Raw genomic sequence first — 19,244 nt, forward strand, 5'->3', positions numbered from 1 at the left:
GAGGAAAGAAACTCAGAGAAGCAGACGAGCGTCCAGCTCCAGGTCAGAGAGAGGAAGACATTCTCCCTCTTTTCTGTCACTTCATTATTCAGTGACGGTCACCAAGAGTGTGTGTGTGTGTGCGTGTGTGTGTGTTGGACGTCTGCGTTTGTGCTTATGTGTCCTCATCAGTGTGTGTGTTTGTGAGGGTGTGAGTAAAATCAGAACGGTGTGGAACTCGTTTGGGTCGAGCAGGAATTCACACGAGGTCCAGTTACCACACGGGCCCTCCGAGGACACAAACGAGGTGTGTGTGTGTGTGTGTGTGTGGGTGTGCATCCATGTGTGTGTGTTTGCAGAAGACAGATGAGTATGTGGGTGATTAGGTGTGTATATATAGTTGTTGCAGTGGGATGTGTGTGTGTGTGCATTCTTCATTCTTTCCATCGGTGTGTGACTGTGTTGCTTCAGTGTCGCCATTTAATGACATGGGACAGGATCGGTGTGTGTGTGTGTGTGTGTGTGTGTGTGTGTGTGTGTGTGTGTGTGTCCATGGGGAAGACCCAGTGCAGCATCATTATTTCAGCTGTTTTCTCTCGTCACACACACCTCACACACTCTCTTCTCCTGCTGCTGAATCTGTTTCCTGTTTGTAACGTTGTGTCTCTCCTGGATGAACCAGAGATGTGAAAAAATATTGATACAGCAAAATATCCAAATACTTTGACCTGTGATAAAACATCAATATTTCAACTCTTAATATCGATATTTTTGTTAAAATAAAAATTCATATTTTACGTGAGTTGGCAGTACAATACGTCTACCACACCTCCACTGCAGTAGATGGCGCTGAAGAGCTACTCTGCTGTATGTTTTCCATGAACTAAATGAATATAATATCAAAGTATATTCAAAATATTTCTATCCTAAACTTCATGATTTGGGTTTTAGTCGATTAATCAGCTAATTTTGCGATTAAGGAAATTAACTGGATAATTTTGTCGGCCTCAATATATCACTGTGTGCATGTTTGTTTTCCTCGTCTCTTGCCTCCATCAGGCTAGCCTAAACACACAGAGCGCAGCAAGTGAGCCCCATGAGATTGTCAAGGATGATACGTTGTAGAAATTGGAGAGGAAATACATGATCTACAAGCTAAACGCAACAGCCCCAGTGTAGAAATATTTCAGCTTCAGACTGAATGAGTAAGGTGAGCCCATCAACATGGTTGTGCCAGTGTGCAGCAACAAAAAAAGTTACACAACAAACTCACATGATCACCTAAAACACAACCTTAGACCCAGTTTTCTGGGAAGAAACTGCACCTGCAGATGTAAAGCCTTCAACCAAAAGTTGACACTCACTGAGGCATTTGATTGACAAAGTAAAAACAGAACAGCAAAAAAAGGGGTGCACTCACAGAAAGTTTACTCTGAATGCTAAAAACCAAGAAAACTGGACTTTTTATAGTTTAGGGTGAAGCTGATGAAGCATCACGGATGAGAGATAAAATGTCTTCACAAACTCTGAACAGTCCAGTTTCCTCCGTTTGGAGCGTCCAGAAGAACTCTGACCTGAATGATGAGACTTTACATTAGTGGTCCCCAAACTATGGCCCTGGGGCCAGATACGGCCCGCCTCCCTGAACAATACAGAGGTGCAGTATGATTTATTTTTTTTTCAGTCGGGCCACGTGATCGAGACTTATACATGCATAGACTGTAAATTTTATCCCACCCTTCTGCAGTTTGTGCCCTATCTGAAACCCTTCCCTTAAAAAAGAAAAAAAATCCTGTTATACAACCAAACTGGTAGTAAAATGTAATGTGCTGGTAGGTGTTGTATCACTTTGTTTGGTTTCTTAGCCTGCTTGCTTTCTGGTTTTCACAGTTAAGTTAAAGAGAGAGAGCTGCAAACAGTGGTGTCTACAAAAAAGTTAAAATTTCATGGTTGTTTTTTTTAAGAAAAACCTGAAAAGGGTTGTTTAGTTACTATTTATTTCATAAATTGTGTCATTATTTATCATTAAGAGTGTTATTTATTTTCTGTTTTTTTTCACTGTCCAGAAAGGGTTATTAATATTTGGTTATGTGTGGCTTTCTGGGAAACAATAAATATTTACGTTTGGACACCTCTGCGATCGTCACACTTTTTTTCTTTTTTACAAACTGACCCTGGCCCTCCATCAGAGAAGGGAAAAGTTGTTTCGCCCTGACAGAAAAAGTTTGGGGACCCCTGCTTTACATGGACTCAGAAAGTTTAGTTTGCTACATTGCAGAAGAACACTGCAAAAACTAAGTTTTTTCGAGTGTTTTTGTCTTATTTTCAGTAGAAAATGTCTTTTTAGAATTAATCTGAGCCACATTTACCTGACTAGTCCAGAAAAATGTCTTGTTTCACGTTCTTTAAAGACAAAAATTAGGTCAGAATTGCTTGAAACTATTAAAAAAAATCTGCAAATTGAACAAGAAAAATATACTAGAAAATTTGCTTTAAACTAGAAAAATGTTTTGATACCAGTAACTTTTCTCTTTTTCTTTCGGCAGATTTTTTAAAGACATTTACTGCTAAAAATAAGACAGAAACACTTGATAAAATTTTCATTTTTTTACAGTGAAATGCTGCATTTTAATACAGTTTTAATTTAAGAAAATTTTTGATTGAGAGCCCACTTTATTTTTTTTCATTTTTTATTTTTTATTCAATTTTTTATTTTTGGGGGGATATTTGAAAGTGATTGATATTCCAATTACAATAGAAGAGAAAAACACTCATTTGGGAGGGTGTATTGTATTAATGTGAAATTTTTATATTAGTGGTTAATTTGGTCTCAAAATAATATTGCCAATAATATTGTTATCATCAATAACTGTCAGACAGAATATCGTCCTGTTATTGGCCCAGGCCTAAAGATTTATTAGTTTCACTGATTCTTTCACCCAATCATTTCTTTCCAAAGTAAGTTTATGTCAAAGAAGTGACAAACTTGACACACTTTATGTTTTCAAGTTAAGTGTATAAATAGAAAAGTTCTTTTTAATCAAATAGTTAACTTCCTAGAATATCACAATATATCCTGATGCGTATCGTATCGTACTCATCCCTATTTTCAACCCTGGTGCAGAAACTTCAGATGATTTAAAGTCTGATATGATGAAATATGAAGGCTAGCTCTTTCTGCTCTTGCCTGTAATGGAAACACTCTTGAAGAATCTCTCCACTTTGAGCTTTTAATCAAATAAAATACTGTAATAATGACACACAACAGGCCTGATTATAATGGGACTTTAAACAACGCTTTGTGGTTTCTAAATAAACCGTTTGGAGCAGGAATCATGTCATAAAGTGTTTTGACTGTGGTTTAAACAAATCATCTCATCCTGCAGTAAGACATCCGTTTCTGGCTCCTCTGACTGGTTTTCAGGCTGAGGGTTTCCCTGGCAGACCAATCAAACTGGTACTGAGCGCGTATTGTTTTTTTCTCCACTTTATTTTCCTCTCTGTTTTCTGCTTTCCCCGCGTCGCTGAGGGCAGGCTGGCAGCTCCGTTGGTGAATGAGACAGAGCAGGTTGAACGGAGAGATGGAAAGACAGGACAGAGGAGGAAAGTAAGGATGAGGGGAGAAGAGGAGGAGAAAGAGGGGAAGGAGAGGAATCAGTCGTGGCATCTGTTCAGCTGTTTGCTCGGCATGGGTCGGGTCACTTGGGCAACACCAATCCTGCTGCCAAAGAAAGAAAGACAAGAAAGACGAGGGAGGGGGAGGATGATGGGAAACAGGGGAGCTGAACGGAGGGAGATGATGGGAAAAGGCTGTTTTTGTCAGAGTCTGTCCGCTCTTAAAGAAGGACCTGACACTTCTCAACACAGGAAGACAAGTCCTGTGAATAAGTTCGCCAAAACGTCTCTGAGGAGGAGAAAACGCTGTGAGGAGGATGATGAGGATGATGGTTGCAGGAAAACACGCTGAATAAGGTCTCAGCTTAAAAGAAACTGAACATTTAGCATGTTGAGAGCGGTGCATGTGTATTTGTCAGGTTGGATTCAACATGAAAATCTCAGCTTCTTCAGATTTCTCCTGCAATATGTTTTTGCATCAATTTTGCATCATTTTTCTTTGTTTCTGAATTCTGGCTTCAAATCTGGGATTCACTCCCAGACAGCTTAAACGTTGGACGCTCGCAGCGTTTCTTCTCTGGGTGCCGAGCGTGTGGAAACCCTGCTCGGGGACTTAGCGGATTGGGAAGTGGAGGACGAGGAGGTGGAGGCTGGACACGGAGCAGCAGGACTCTCCAAGTGAAAAGAGTTACATCAGAGCCGAGGAATTCCTGCCTTTTCTTCCAGCTCCTTTTGTTATTCTTTAGAGAGAGCTGCCTTATTCTTCTCAACGAGTGCTCCGTCACTGCCGGACCCGGGACGGATAAAGAGGCAGAGGAGGGAGGAGGGGAGGAGGCGCTGAGGGAGGGAGGCTGACAGGAAATCATGTTTTTACAGTTCCTGGTGCTGCTTTAAAAATTTATTCAAGAAATAACAAGAAAATGATGAAAACATAAAGTTGAGGTTGAACAGGACTCTCAGCATATGCTTTCCACATCTAAAGAGCTTCTGCTCGACAGGTCCAGAGGTGTTGAGTTACAAAGTAAAAATACTTTGTTGCCTTACTTAAGTAGAAGGTTTGAGTATTTACACTTAGCTGACTTCTACTCTTAACATTTTCAGACAAATAAATGTGCTTTCTACTCCCTACATTTTAAAAATGACCTCATTACTCCTGTTTTATTTTGGCTCTTTGAAAAAAAAAGAGATCAGCACTCCCAATCCCTGAAAAAAAACACAAGAATGGCAGCTGTCAATTATCGTTAAATGTGACGTAAAACCTCACTTTTAACCTCTTATAACTAATGAAAACAAAACTTTTTAGAAAAAAGAGGACTTGAATATATAGCAGCTAAACGATATCTTAAAATCACCACAACAATCTGACGTGAGAAACATTTCTACCAGGTGTATTAAATTTTTAAAGTTTGACCACAGCCCATCTGGAATGACTGGGGAGATGGATTTTTTGACCTATACTGCAGCCAGCCACCAGGGGGAGCAGTTTTTGTGACAATCTCACTTCAAGCCGATCAAGATGACATCCATTTTTTTTTACAGTCTATGATCGTGATAGTCATTTAACATGAAAACGACCCAGTGCTGCGCTCTGCTGGCGCAAAACAGGAAACAGCACCAACTAAGTACGGTGGCTCTAATGGGAAAAACGTAAAAATGATTCTGAAAATTATTCACAGTAAACTTAAAATGCTTGTGCTTTGGTCTGGAACTAAGTGGAAAATAAAATTAATTTTACATATGTATAGTCACTAGTCACTTAATGACATTTGTTCCCCTTACATTACTTTAATTTTATACTTTAAGTAGTTTTGGAACCAACACTTTTACACTTTTACTTAAGTACACTGCAAAAAAACAGAAATCTTATCAAGTGTTTTTGTCTTATTTCCAGTAGAAAATGTCTTTTTAGACCCAATATGAGCCACAGTCACCTGACCAGTCCAGAAAAATGTCTTGTTTCAAGTTAATTAAAGACAAAAATGCAGTCTGAATTGTTTGCAACAAGTGAAAGAAAAATCTAAAAATGGTACAGGAGAAAGTTCTAGTTTCAAGAAAATTTTTGAGCAATTTTTTCTCATTCCATTCCAATTCAGATCTCATTTTTGTCTTTAAACAACTTGAAATAAGACGTTTTTATGGACTGACAAGGTGAATGTGGCTCATATCGAGTGTAACAAGACAATTTTTACTCGAAATAAGACAAAAACACGTGATGAGATTTCAGTTTTTTGCAGTATATTCTCACTTTATTACTCTGCATGCTGCAAAAAACTGAAACCTAATTGTGTTTTTTTCAGAGAAATGTCTTGTTTCAAGTTGTTTAGAGACAAAAATGAGGTCTAAATTGCTTGTAACAAGAAAAAAACTCTGCCAATGAAAATTTTACAACAACTTTTCTCTTCTTCCATTGGCAGATTTTTTAACTTGTTTCAAGCAATTCAGACCTCATTTTTTATTTCAAACAACTGGAAACAAACATTTTTCTGGACTGGTCAGGTGAATTTGGCTTATTTCAAGCCTAAAAAGACATTTACTTCTGAAAATATGACAAAAATACTTGATACTTTAACTTCTACAAAAGTCTTTTTACACCTTACTATCTGTACCTCTACTTGAGTTATAAATGTGAGACGGACGCCTGCATCATCAGCTTTAACTCCAAACCAGAGTTAAAGCGATAATTTTGGGACAGATCTGAGTAAAAACAAACAGTTGTAACTTTTTATCCTGTTATTAGCACTTTATGGCTCTTAAAGTGGGGCCATTTTTTCTTCTCATGTTGTTTTTTTCATTTTTTTGTGCTGATCTGTTGTTTACCTTTGTGCCCTGCTTTCCTTGTTGACTCCTCGTCAATCTGTTAGTGTACGCGTAGCTCCCAAACCCTGGTCCTTAGTCCGTTTTCTGACCGTTAAAGAGCTTTAACAGCTCTGTGAAGCTCCCACATGGAGCTCTATGAGCACGCTGATCTCTTCAGTAAGGTTTAATCCCATCACGGAGTCAAAACAAAACCTGCTGTTCCAGGTTTAGACTCCTTCAGAGCGTCCACACCTCGGCCCAGAGTCAGAGCCAGTAAAAGGAGTAAACTCAGCTCCAGGCCAGATGACCACAGCGGCTCCAGGACTTAATAACTTTTTTCCTAATTGAGCGTGATTTCAGCTCTAGTGTAAATGATGTGGCAGAGTGTGTGTTTCAGAGTGTGACTGTGTGTGTGTGTGTTTCTGCTCTGGCCGGACTCGGAGCCAGCCCGTTACAAAGCAACCATCACATTTTCATCCACATAAGCTGCAGAGCTGCAGCGCGAGCTCCCTCTGATTCATGTTTACATGCAGAGTTTCTTTCCTCCACTCTCTGGTTTTCCCTCCACTCTCACTTTGTCCTTCCCTCTTTCCTTTCCTTCATTAATCCTTCCTTCCCTTTGCTTTTTCCATCCTTTCCTCCTCCCTCTGCTCTTACCTCTCTCTGTCTCTCTCTGATGAAGACTTTTGGCTGCAGTGAAGAACAGCTCCAAGTTTCCTTCCTGCTCCTCATTACATCACCCCCCTTATACACACACACACACACACACACACACACACACACACACACACACACACACACACACACACTCACACACTTACAGAATAACAACTCATGACATCATCACCAAACAGCTGCCCAGCTGTGTGAAAAAGTGTGTGTCAGCGCCTCATATTCACAAATGTATATGAGTATAGGGGGGTAGGTGTGTGTGCGTCTGTGTGTGTATGTGTGTGGTTTGGTAGTTGTGAGACTTTTCGTTGCCATGGTAACTGAACAGGATCAGTCAAGAGGAGACTGACCGCCTCTTCCTCCTCCTCCTCCTCTTTGCAGCTGCAGGAGAAAAAACTGCAGCAATGATATCAAAAACTCCAAACACAAAGATCCTTTTATATTTCCTTTTTTCCTTTACTTTTTTTTTTTTACTGTTTTCCTTCTTTTTCCTAGTTTCTGTCATTTGTCCTCTCCTCCTTTGATTGATGAATTTTTTAATAAATTATTCATTCTTTCTTTCTTTCTTTCTTTCTTTCTTTCTTTCTTTCTTTCCTTTCTTCATTTGTTTCTTTCTTTCTTTTTTCTTTCTTTCTCTCTTTTCTCTCACTTTCTTTCTTTCTTTCTTCTTTCTTTTTTCTTTCTTTTTTCTTTCTTTCTTTTTTCTTTCTTCTTTCTTTCCTCTTTCGTTTTCTTTTCTTTCTTCTTTCTTTCTTTTTCTTTCTTTCTTTCTATCTTTCTTTCATTCCTTCTTTCTTTCATTCTTTCTTTCTTTCTTTCTTCTTTCTTTCTATCTTTCTTTAATTCATTCTTTTCTTTCTTTCTTTCTTATTTCTTTCTTTCTTTCTATCTATTTTCTTTCTTTCTTCTTTTTTCTCTCTGTTTTGTTCTATTTTCTTTCCCCAATCTCACTTTCTTTTGTTCTTACCTTATTTTTCTTTTTTTCTTATATCTTATTAATTTTTTAACACTTTCTTTTTTATCTTCTTCTATCTCTTCATTCTGTTAACTTTGTTTACTCTCCTTTTTTGTTTCTTTTCTCTTCTTTTCTTCATTTTACCTTTGATTAATTTCTTTGTGTCTTCCTTCTTTTTTCCTTTATTCCATTCTTTGTTTTTTACTTTATCTTTTGGTGTATTTCTTTTTTTTCTGTTTCTTTTGTACTTTTCTTTCTTTCTTCATTGCTTCATTTGCTTCTCTGTCTGTGTTTTTTCCAGCTTTTTTTTCTGTAAGTTGTATTTTCTTTCTTCTTTTTTCTTTCATTTTCCATTTGTCTTTTCTATCGATTTCTTTTTTTAGTTTCGGTGTTTCGTTCTCTTTCTTACATTCTGTTTTCATTCTACCATATTTGTTTCTTTATTTCTTCCTTTATTTGTTTCTTTTTTTGAATGTCATACTTCCCCTTTTTTCTCTTTTTCCTTCTCTAGCTTTCTTTTATATCCTCTTCCTCCCCTCTCTGTTTTTCCTTTCTTTCCTCCCTCGGTCTCTCTGGTCTGGTCTGGTCTGGTCTGCTCCTCTCCTGGTCCCACAGCTGGTGCGGCTCATTTGACCGTAAAAACCTTTTAATTGGATACTGTGGTCAGTGCGGTCGTTCTCGTTGGCTTATTGTGTTGTTGGTCAATAAATCGCTCCGTCTCTGTGACGGAGGCTCTTCGGTGGTGGTCAGCACTTTGCAGCACTTCACAGAGGATCCAGAGGATCCAGAGTCTGAGCGCAGGCTGAAAACTCTGAGTCTGTATCAGGAGGTGATTTCCTGAACGTAGCGCAGGAGCAGCCATAAATCATTAGCACATTCATTCCAGGACATTAGTGTAAGTACAGCTGTGAATCAGCCGGAGGAGCAGATTATCAGCCTCTACAGACCTCTGTCTCTGAGTTTTATCTGTGCGCTGCAGAGCGGCTTCTTGTGGGAATTCTTCTTTGTTGCTTTAAAGCACAAAGTGTGACTCAAACTCTTCTAAGAGAGGAGCTAACTTCACTCTGAACCAAGACACAAAACGCTGTGTGCAGCCGATAAGACACTTTCTTTTCTTCTGGAGGAAATGAAGCCTGATTCGGAGCTAATAATGCAGAGATGTTGTGTTAATATCTTATTTTAGGTGAAACAAAAACACTTCAGCTTGTCAGAGAATCCTTCAGCGTCTGCAGATTGTGATCGTCTTTAGCTCCCGTCTGTTTGTCCTCTCCCTGCGTCTGTAAACCCTTTAATAAACTGTTTAACCCTGGGGAACAACAAGGTGTTGAGCTGCTCCTCTAACAGCCGGCTAATCCAGCAGATCTGATCAAAGGTAGTCAGTTAACCTGAGCTTATCCGCAGCCTAAGGAGATCTTCTTAATGAGCTTACATTAAACCAGACGCCGCCACGCTCTGCGCTGCAGCCCGCTCTCGAGGAGACAGGGAACTTCTTTAAAACTCAAAATGGGATTTTTTTCTAATGTTATCTGGACCTCGTCTTCATACGTCTGGCTCTGTGGTTCCTCTGCTCCTGTCTCACTCTCAGTGCCAGCTCAAGTTTCTGTCCATGATGCATCAGAAAAAAAGTTGTTTTTTTGTATTTAATGTAAACTTCATCTTGCTCAGTTTGTGGAGATTGTAATGATGATAATTGTGGTGCTCGCGCTCCTACAGGAGTCACCTTTCTGCTCTCTTTGGGACAGAAGTTGTAGTTTGTCTTTCTTTCCTGTAATCCTTTAAAAAACAACAGGAGTTCTCCATCTTTTGTTGATCAAACTTGAAACCTGTTAGCTTCATCCTACTGTCACTATGTGCCTCTGTGCAGGGGCGTGTCTAGACTTTCAGAGGGGGGGGGGGGGGCTCAATGAGGACAGTGAAACAATCAATGTAAGACACCAGCTGCTTAGAAAAGCAACAATGATTTAAGTGGAAAAATGTAAATTAAATTAAATTGAGCCTCAGTCCGTTTAATAAATTTTAAACGGTTTTTAAGCACAGATTAAAAAAAAAATCTTTGAATTATAACAAAAACAGACTAGGCCTCAGGAAAACATTGATTAACATTATTTAGAATAGAACAGAAGAGAACTTTGTTGTCATTGTAACGAGTACAAAGGAATTGAAGTCGGCATTAATCAAGAAAACAAAAGAAAGAAAGTGTATAGAAAGTGCAAAAAGCTCCATAAGAAAATAGATGCTGACAGCTTGTCCATCATTGTCCAGTCAGCCAGCCTCCACCTCCACAGGGTCCAGGACTGAGCTTCTTCAGCAGTCTGTTCAGTCTCTGTCTCCTGGATCCTGTCTGCTCACAGCAGGTGAAGCTCTTCCAATGTAGCGTTGGTGTCTGGTGTTAGCTCTGTTAGCCATGTCTGTGAATAGCATGATGCTACTCTGCCTTCTGGTATTCCCTCTGTTGCTGGGTTAGCACAGCTAGCTCGTCCATCTTATTGGAGATAGATCTTATGTTCCCAATAACGATGGATGGAAGGACAGGTCCATGTCGTCACTTCTTGGCTCACACCTGAGAACCAGCACGTCATCCTCACCTCCTTCTCCTCCTTGTGGGGAAACATTTGGCCATGCACCGGTTAGCATTGACATGCTACAGGCTGGTAACAGCTGATTTCACATGTAAACAATGCAGCCATGGTTACATGTAGGATCTCCAGACAAACACAGGAGCGAAAATAGTAAAAACATCGCTGAAGACAAAACCAGTTTGGTGTCTATGACCAACAAATGAACCATACAAAGTGATGATCCACTCCAAATACAAAGATTACGAAAAAGAGACAAAAAAATTACAAGAAACGGACAGAGAAGAGAGAGCTGCTGCAACAGGCAGCCATAGCCAACAGGGCGGCGCCAAGGAAAATTTGAAGGTCATGGAAACATTGTCTGTATAAAACATGGCCGTAGTCTCCCCGATGTCTCCCGTCTGTTTCTGAAACGGAAAACGAAGCAGATTGGCTATCACAGCCATTTTAGTAGTGGCAAGGGCTTTGCGTATAGCTATAGGTGACCTTGAGCTGTGCCTCTGATTGGGCAAGCTTGCGATCTTAATATCCTCTGAACGGCGGTGTTAGAAAAAAATTCACCCCCCGTCCAGTGTGTGCTGATAGCGACTCAGACAGGAGACGTTCTTTGAACCAGGCTGTAAATAGGTTAATTTCTGCTTTGATAACGGCTTTTTTGGCTTGATGTGTTTGTGACTTCCGGTACTTCCGGAGCAAGCCTCAAGCAGATTTTAGCACTTCAGCATTGTCTCATGTTCTTAGACAAGAAGTTGCCGCTTGCATGGAAAGCAATAAAAAGGTGACCTGATAGCATTTTTGATTAAATACTTGGTTGCACCTTGATTTTTGTGCTTATGCATCTAAAAATGCAAAAAGTTAGTCTGGAGCCCTGCACGTTAAACCTCTTGAATCCTGAAGTGTCTGACAGGTTTTGTCAGAGTTAAACTGTAGATTAAATAAACATCTTCCGAGGTCTCTCTTGTCTGATGTTACATAATTAAAACCACATTTTGCTGAATCTCTGTCCTCTCGTCTCCTCCTCTCTGTTTCCTGACGTTTCTTTCTTGTGACAGGTTTCACTGAGGTTTCCCTTCCTCTCCGTCTCCCTCTTTCTCTGGTGTCACTCCACTTTGACGTGACTGTCGTGACTCGGTGTCGATCTGCCTCTCCCGCTCTGAGTTTCTGTCCGTTCATGCATCTGTCCGTCTCTTCTTCGCTCGTCTGATGTTTTTGGGATGTGGCAGAAAGTCGTGTGAACCTCCGGATCTCTTTCCCTCTCCGCAGCTGAGGTTTTGGTGTTGGAAGTGAAAAAGCTGTAGCTCTCAGCGCAGCAGGGGATGAACATCATGTACCTGTGAACACGGGACCTCTGGCGATGCTGTCACATCTCGTCTCCTCTCTGCGTCCCTCCTGTTTGTCTCTGCTGAGATTCACCCGAGTTAGAAAGTTTGAGAAACTCGCTCCACAAAGGGAACTTCAGGGATGTTGAAAGGACTCTCAGGGGAAGGTTTGAGGATTACATAAATGGGTCACTTTGCAGGAATTCACCGGGATATTTGACAACTCGTCTCATCCAGCCGTGGCAGGAGCTGGTGGATTTCAGGAGAAACCAGACTGTTTATGCCTTTAGTGTTTGAGCTGAAAAACAACATTAATAAACCAAGAAGGAATTGCAGTTTTAGGTCAGGAAGGCTCTCTGATTTTCTTTAGGAGAATCAGCTTTTACATAACGGCACGGCCTTTCAATTTATTGGAATAAAATGATAGTTAGTGACCCAGTTTGCTGCTGCAGCTTTCCAACCCGCGAGACAAAATCAGATTCACCGGAACAGAAACTTTATCCCTGCTTCAAGAAGTCCTGTTGAAATTTAGAGCCGCAGATCTGTTTCTCTTTTAAACCTGTTAACATCGTGTTGAAAGTTATGATGACCCAAGACATATTTCATATTCCAGATCTTAGTATCCAGAATATTGCCAGGATCTGAGTCGTACTTTAACATCTGTCAGAAATGATGGTGACCTTGTCTTGTTTTGTTTTGCAAAGCAATCTGACCATTTATCGTGGAGTTATTTACACATATGGTGAAAACAGCCCTATCTCACAATGATAAAGAATCTTTTAAAAAAATCCTGGATCCAGACGGTGATCCGGATCACCTCCAAATTTTAATCACTTCTTCCGTGTCCTATTTCGAAGATTTCCTGAACATTTCATCAAGATTCGTTTGTTAGTTTTTGAGTAACGTTGTTCACAAACAAACAAACAAACAGACAAACTCATCCAAAAACATAACTTCCTTCGCGGAGGTAAAAATTAAACAGAGAAGAATGGCGATAATTTAACTTTTTTTGCCCCATCAGCAGAAAAGAAAGATTTTGGTTTAAGAAAAATAGTCTCCAAGTGTTTTCTGTCACATGACATCATCTGCTTCCTGCTCCTTCCGGTGAAAGACATGGAGGATGCAAAGCAGCCTATGAAAAAGACAATTTTCATAAATTATTCATCATTAATTATAATTATAATAATTTAGTCATTCAAGTCTCTAAAGTGACCCTCCCCCCCAAATAATGCACACTGCAAAAAACTGAAACCTTATCGAATGTTTTTGTCTTAATTTCAGTAAAAAAAAGTCTTTTAAGACCTAATTTGAGAAACAAGAAAAAAGTTACCTGTATCAAAACATTTTTCTACTTTCAAGCAATTTTTCTGGCATGTTTTTCTTGTTCCATTGGTAGATTTTTTTACTTGTTACACACGATTCAGACCTCATTTTGGTCTTGAAATAACTTGAAATAAGACATTTTTCTGGACTGAAAAGCTGATTGTGGCTCATATCAAGTGTAATAAGACAATTTTACTTGAAATAAGACAAAAACACTTGATAAGATTTCATATTTTTGCAGTGTACTTAGGATACATATTTTTAAAGATTTATGATGACTATATTATTATTTTGTTATAACTTTATTGCAGTAAATATAAATATAACTGTATCATTATTATTTTATTATTATTATTATCATTATTCATTTTATTCTTATTTATTTTTAGTTTTTTCATTATTATTATTATTATTTTTATTATTATTATTATTACTATAATTATTATTATTATTATTATTATTATTATTATTATTATTATTTTTATTATTATTATTATTATTATTATTATTATTATTATTATTATTATTATTATTATTATTATTATTATTATTATCATTATTATTATTGTTATTATTATTATTATTATTATTAAATTACCAGGTGACCTAGTGACAAGCTGTGTGACCACTGGCAACAATTGTTGCAAGTCATAAAAATGATATTTTCCTCAAAACAAAGTAAAAAATGAAAAAAAAAAACATAAAATCAATAAGAGGGACTCAACTGATAAAATGATATGACTTACAACTCTAAAAAAAATTTGGGCATAAACTACTTTGACAAATAAAGAGAAAATCCACAAATACTTCTAACCCTTTCTTAGCTCAATGAATACCTGAGGACTCTTCTCTGTTTGTAAGACAAGCTTTCTGTTTCTATCTTCAAACATGAGCTGAAGTATCCACAACTTGATTTTTTTATAAAAGTTTTCAAAGTTTAAGAAACATCAAGAAAAGTCTCATTCACCGTGTCGTCTGATCTTATCTGCATCCATGAAATAGTTGAAATGCCCCTTTAATTTGTGCTTGTGTGGTTTGACTCCACAAGACACTAAATCCTCATCCTTCAGACCCATGAGGACAGTGAAATGAGCGTTTATTGTCTGCTACGGTAGCCCACAGTGGCCAATTCTTTCCACCCGCAGCTGGAGGGAGTGAATCACAGCTTCTCTCTGCGGACTGAGAGACACGAGTCATCGCCGAAACGCACGAGTGCAGAGGTCACACAGAGGTCACGCTGATGCTCGTTAGTCTGCGCTCGCTCCTCAGGACCGGTGATGAAACCCTCTGAAAACTTTCATCGTCTTTGTTTGAGTTTGTTCTGAGCCGTCAGATCCTCTCAGCCTCCGTCTCCCCGGAGACGGGACGCGTCCCCTCCCGCCGCAGAGCTGGAGCGCCGTTTTGATCTTGGATACGTTAATATTTTGTGTTTTCAGTGCGAGCGATCAAACTGAGCCTGCATATGTTGCTGTTTGCTTCTGAGAGTCTGAGAGGCAGCTCGCTTTGCTCTTTCTGCCTCTCTGGCCATCGTCAGGAGGAGGAGGAGGAGGAGGAGGAGGAGGAGGAGGAAGGAGTGAGTCATGCTATTAGACTTTAATAAAAACAACTGCCAGGCTGCAGAGCCTGGATCATGAGGATGAAGATGGTGATGAGGAGGAGAGGTCTGATGCTGGGTCATTTGGTCAGTGTGGAGCAGGAGGAAGTCGTTTTTTTATCCGACAAAAAAGCAACAAAACGTGGAAAGTTTCATGTTTTCGCTCCTGTTGCGTGACGATAAAACTTTATTTTTTTATAATTTCTGTAAATATGGAGCAAAGTCATGAAGCAGCTTTTATTTGCAGCGCTGAAGGAGCAGCTTTTCCCTCCTCTCTTACACACACACACACACACAAATTCCCAAGCTACGCATAGATATGAAAAACACACACACTCATGCCAAGACAATGGCCTGCTAATCCTCGCTTCTGATTGGACGAGGCCAGATTACCCAGAGGGCACCAGCTGTCGGTGAGAGGCGAAGCCCAGTTTTCTTAGTATTAGATCACACACACACACACACACACACACACACACACACACACACACACACACACACACACACACACACACACACACACACACTTGTCATGCTGCTCTGCTCAACAATGCAGAAAGGAACCAGCTGAAATGTTTACCATCAAACGTCAGCGTGTGGCTTCACCCTGAATGTCATGCTAAGCTAAGCGATGCTAGCTTGAGTGATTAGCTAGCTCGCCGCAGCCAAACTGAAGCTCTCAGCTGCTGTCGCCACGCAGTAAAAATAGGAATGGGAATTAATCTGAGTGAAATGCTAACAGGCGCTGCAGAGCTCCAACACGGACAGGTAGCCAAATGCTGCAAACGTCTCTGTGTCTGAACTTTCTGGATTTGATCTACGACAGCCTTTAAATCCTCCTCCCTCGGTCGTGTAACATCAGCCTCCAGCCCGCACATGCTGTACATCTCTCTGTCCCTCCAACCGCACACAACCCCCTCCTCCTCCCTCTGCTCCCAGCGCGACCACAGAGGGCCGAGCGGAGCCAAACCGAGCCGGTCCAACAGTGCAGAGCGAGGGGAGGAGACAGGAAGCACTCACTGACACGCTGCTGAGAGGAGATAAGAGCAGATCCCACTAAATACCAGAGTCAGGGGAGAGAAACAGGGAGAAAAAAAGAGATAGGGAGGAAGGGAGGAAGGAAGGAAGGAAGGAAGGAAGCGTGAGAGGGACAGAAATGGAAAAGAGAGAAGAGAATAAATGTCAAAGGGACGAGAGGGGGGAGATTTGTGTTGTGATGCAACCAGCTTTACATTGGCCTAGATTTCCCTCCTTTATACCCTCTGTCTGTCTCTGTGTCTGTGTCTGTCTGTGTCTCTTCATCCTTTGTGAATCTGAAAAAGTTTAAAGAACGTCAGATAGAAACTGATTTTAATCTCTTTTTCAAAATAAAACAGACTTCATGTTTTAGAAATCCTTAAATTTGTCTGTAAACTGATCAAAACACTCAGCTCTAAAAAGAATAGCACCAGATCTTCAGGCCCTACAGGCCTCTAGAAGGCTGGCCAATCAGAGGGAAGGGGGTTTTTTGAAGCAGGGACTCTTAAAGAGACAGCAGCTTAGGGGAAGTGTTCCAGACAGAGGCTGAAATAAGGTTTTTCTCAAACAGCTGTAAGAGGAAAATGTTTTTTTTTTTTTTTTTTGAACTGTAAATCATGTAAAGATACTACGGAGGCACTGGAAGGACAGACTAAAGACTAAAAGAAAACACAATACCCTCTCTTTAAGGTAGATACATGGGACACACTCCTCTTCTTGCTACTCAAGATCTCTATTTTTTGTTAGTTTTTCCTTTAGTTGTTTAATTACAGAAAAGTTAAACACTTAACTAAAACATTTCATCATTAGTTAAGTTACTTTTGGGGCTTTTTAATCCCTTTTTTCAACAATTTCTTTATTTATTTTACATATTAATAACAGTTCCAATTAGAAACTCCCATATAAACTGTGTCATTACTAGGGATGTGCATTGATAAGATTTTATCCATATCAATGCTCTTTTCAATTCTGTGTATTGATTCAACTTTTTATCGATTCCCTTATCAATTTTTTCTTTTTCAAGTGAATAAAAATGTTATTGGTCACTGGATCTGGATATCTCCTGGCGTAAATATAAAGAAATAAGTAAAAATTGTACACCATGTGACGTTGATGTACAGTTTTGTAATATGTTATTGACCCAAGTGGGCCATCTAGTGTCTCGAAGTGGTTATAGCATTATTCTAAGTTGTTTGGAACCTTGCCGAAGTTATGAAGCCAACCATGAGCCTAACTTTTCTTTCATTTGCCTGAAAGTATTTTGACATTTGGAGTTCTCACTATTGTTTAAAAAGAGTAACTGTGATATGCCTCAGTGATGAAAGTTGGATATATGCTAATCAATGCAATTTCCTGTATGCATTAGCATCAAGTTGTGCTATTTTGTTTATTTTGAATGTATTGAATCAGATCTCCTGTTAGAGAGTAATGTAGATTTCTTTGAGTGTTCAGTTCCTCAGTGAGATTTCAAGCTAGAAATCATTTAACAGGGTTTTCTTGGGAAATGTTTTCTAACTGCTGAGCTAAGAAAGCTGCAGCAGACTTGTCACATAAGGCCCTGCAGCTCTGGCATAGTGTAAAGAATAGAGAATCGTTGAGCACAAAGGCTAACGATATCAATGGATTGAAACATTGCTTATCGATTCTCAACAGGAACCAGCTTTTTGATTCCTTAGTCTTTACTTTTTGACCAACAGACCAAAGAATAAAACACACAAACAAACAAACAAACAGAGATTTATTCCCCCAGCCCTCCCCTGGCTCAAATCCCTTTTTAAGAAAAAAGAAAACAGAGTTGACAATAGTAAAATAAAAAAAATAATGACAGCTTCAGGACTTTTTAGATTAATTTTTTAGTCCAAATTAAAATATTTTTTTGTGCGGATATTTCACACATTATCTATTTTTCAAACCTTCTGTTTTTCAATACAAGCTTTCACACCAAAGTTTCACTTGCAAAGAGTACACATCCGACCAACCAAAACGCTCGTTGTTGACATGTCACATACCAAAACATTCAACATGGTAAAGCGCTTGATTGTGTAAGTGGTCCAGTACTAAAGACATGAAAACTAGAAAGACAACGATTTTAAAGACAACGTTTGGAGGAGTTTGTTCCTGATGTGCACGGACAGGCGCGTCAAAACTTGTCTCCAAATTTTTCGCAATTTTGTGTCTTTAATTCCTGTTGCTGTAGATGTGCAAAGGCCTTTGGTCTCAGCTTTTCATGCCTTTAATCGGAGAGGAGAGGACAGTGGCTACCTGCCTTCTGTGCCCCATTAAAAAAAAAAAAACACTTTAAGGGAGGAAAATAAAAACGTATATTTAGAGCAAAAAAGTGCAGTTCCTCAAGTGGCCTCTTTTATTCACACAGTTTATTTGTTATGATTATTTTAAGACTTAGACCGGCTGAAACGTCTCTGAGACCATGTCTACGTTCGCTGAAACGGAAAAGATTTTACGTCTTATTTTTTCTCTGAATCATAAGTTTTCAGATCAGATTTGATTTTAAAAACATCTTTAATCCTTATAATTTCTTCTTCTGTGAATAAAAAACCTCTTCCTCCTGAAGCCTCTGGCTCTCTTGGCGTCCCTGTGACTTCAGACGTTCACAGCGTCTCGTTTTTGTTGTTGGCAGCTCTGAGCGTCTGTCAACACTTCTCCAGTAAAACATGAAACACGGCGTGCAGAAGCTGAAACAGTCCAAACACTCGCAGACAAACACAATGTAAACACGCTGTTGTGTGTTTCCTGTCTGTTTCACTGCTCATATCATTTCATTCTTTAACCGACTCAGAGCCAGTTTGTCTGACAGAAATCTGAAAGATGCAGCTGTTAATTCTCACTCACATGTTCGGCCAAAGCTGAGGCAGAAATCTGGAAAGTGGGGGAGTTAACGTCCTGGAAACAGACGCAGAGAGAGTGTTTGATACAGAGGAGACACTCCTTTAACCTTTCATCCCTCGCTTTCAGAAATTTGTCGTGAATCTGCCAAACTCTGTTTCTCCTCATCCCGCTTTAAGCAATCTTATCTCACAGTCATTACAATTCTCTCATTGGTTTCAGTTATAAATATCTCCTCTCGTACTAAATGTTAAAAATACGCTCCTCTCTCCCACTCCTCCTCCTTTTCTCTTCCCCGTTTCTGGATAATTCAGAGTTTCATTCTTTCCTCTTCCTGCTGTAACTATCTGCTGCCGCAGCAGCTTAATTTCCCTGCGGGGATCATTACAGTTTCTTCCTTTTCTCACACGCCGTTGTTCTTTTCTTGTAAAGCAGAATGAGCCGGGGTTCATTTTTATTCAGCTGCACATAAAAAACGATGGGAATAGAAAAAAAAAAAGTCTGAGCGCTCAGAGTCAGAAACAGGGCAGCACATCCTTCACCTGCCCTCTGAG

General features: G+C 39.5%; 1 protein-coding gene across 2 annotated transcripts in view; it reads left to right on the forward strand.

The window, feature by feature from the left end:
* Positions 1 to 19,244, forward strand: part of nova2 (NOVA alternative splicing regulator 2) — a 119,508-nt gene that overhangs the window by 65,492 nt on the left and 34,772 nt on the right. The gene's annotated exons all lie outside the window — the stretch shown is intronic.

The sequence above is a fragment of the Halichoeres trimaculatus genome, unplaced genomic scaffold (assembly GCF_033239565.1).
Source record: "Halichoeres trimaculatus isolate MK-OKI-2021-1 unplaced genomic scaffold, fHalTri1.1 fHalTri1_scaffold_9, whole genome shotgun sequence".
Lineage (NCBI taxonomy): Eukaryota > Metazoa > Chordata > Actinopteri > Labriformes > Labridae > Halichoeres > Halichoeres trimaculatus.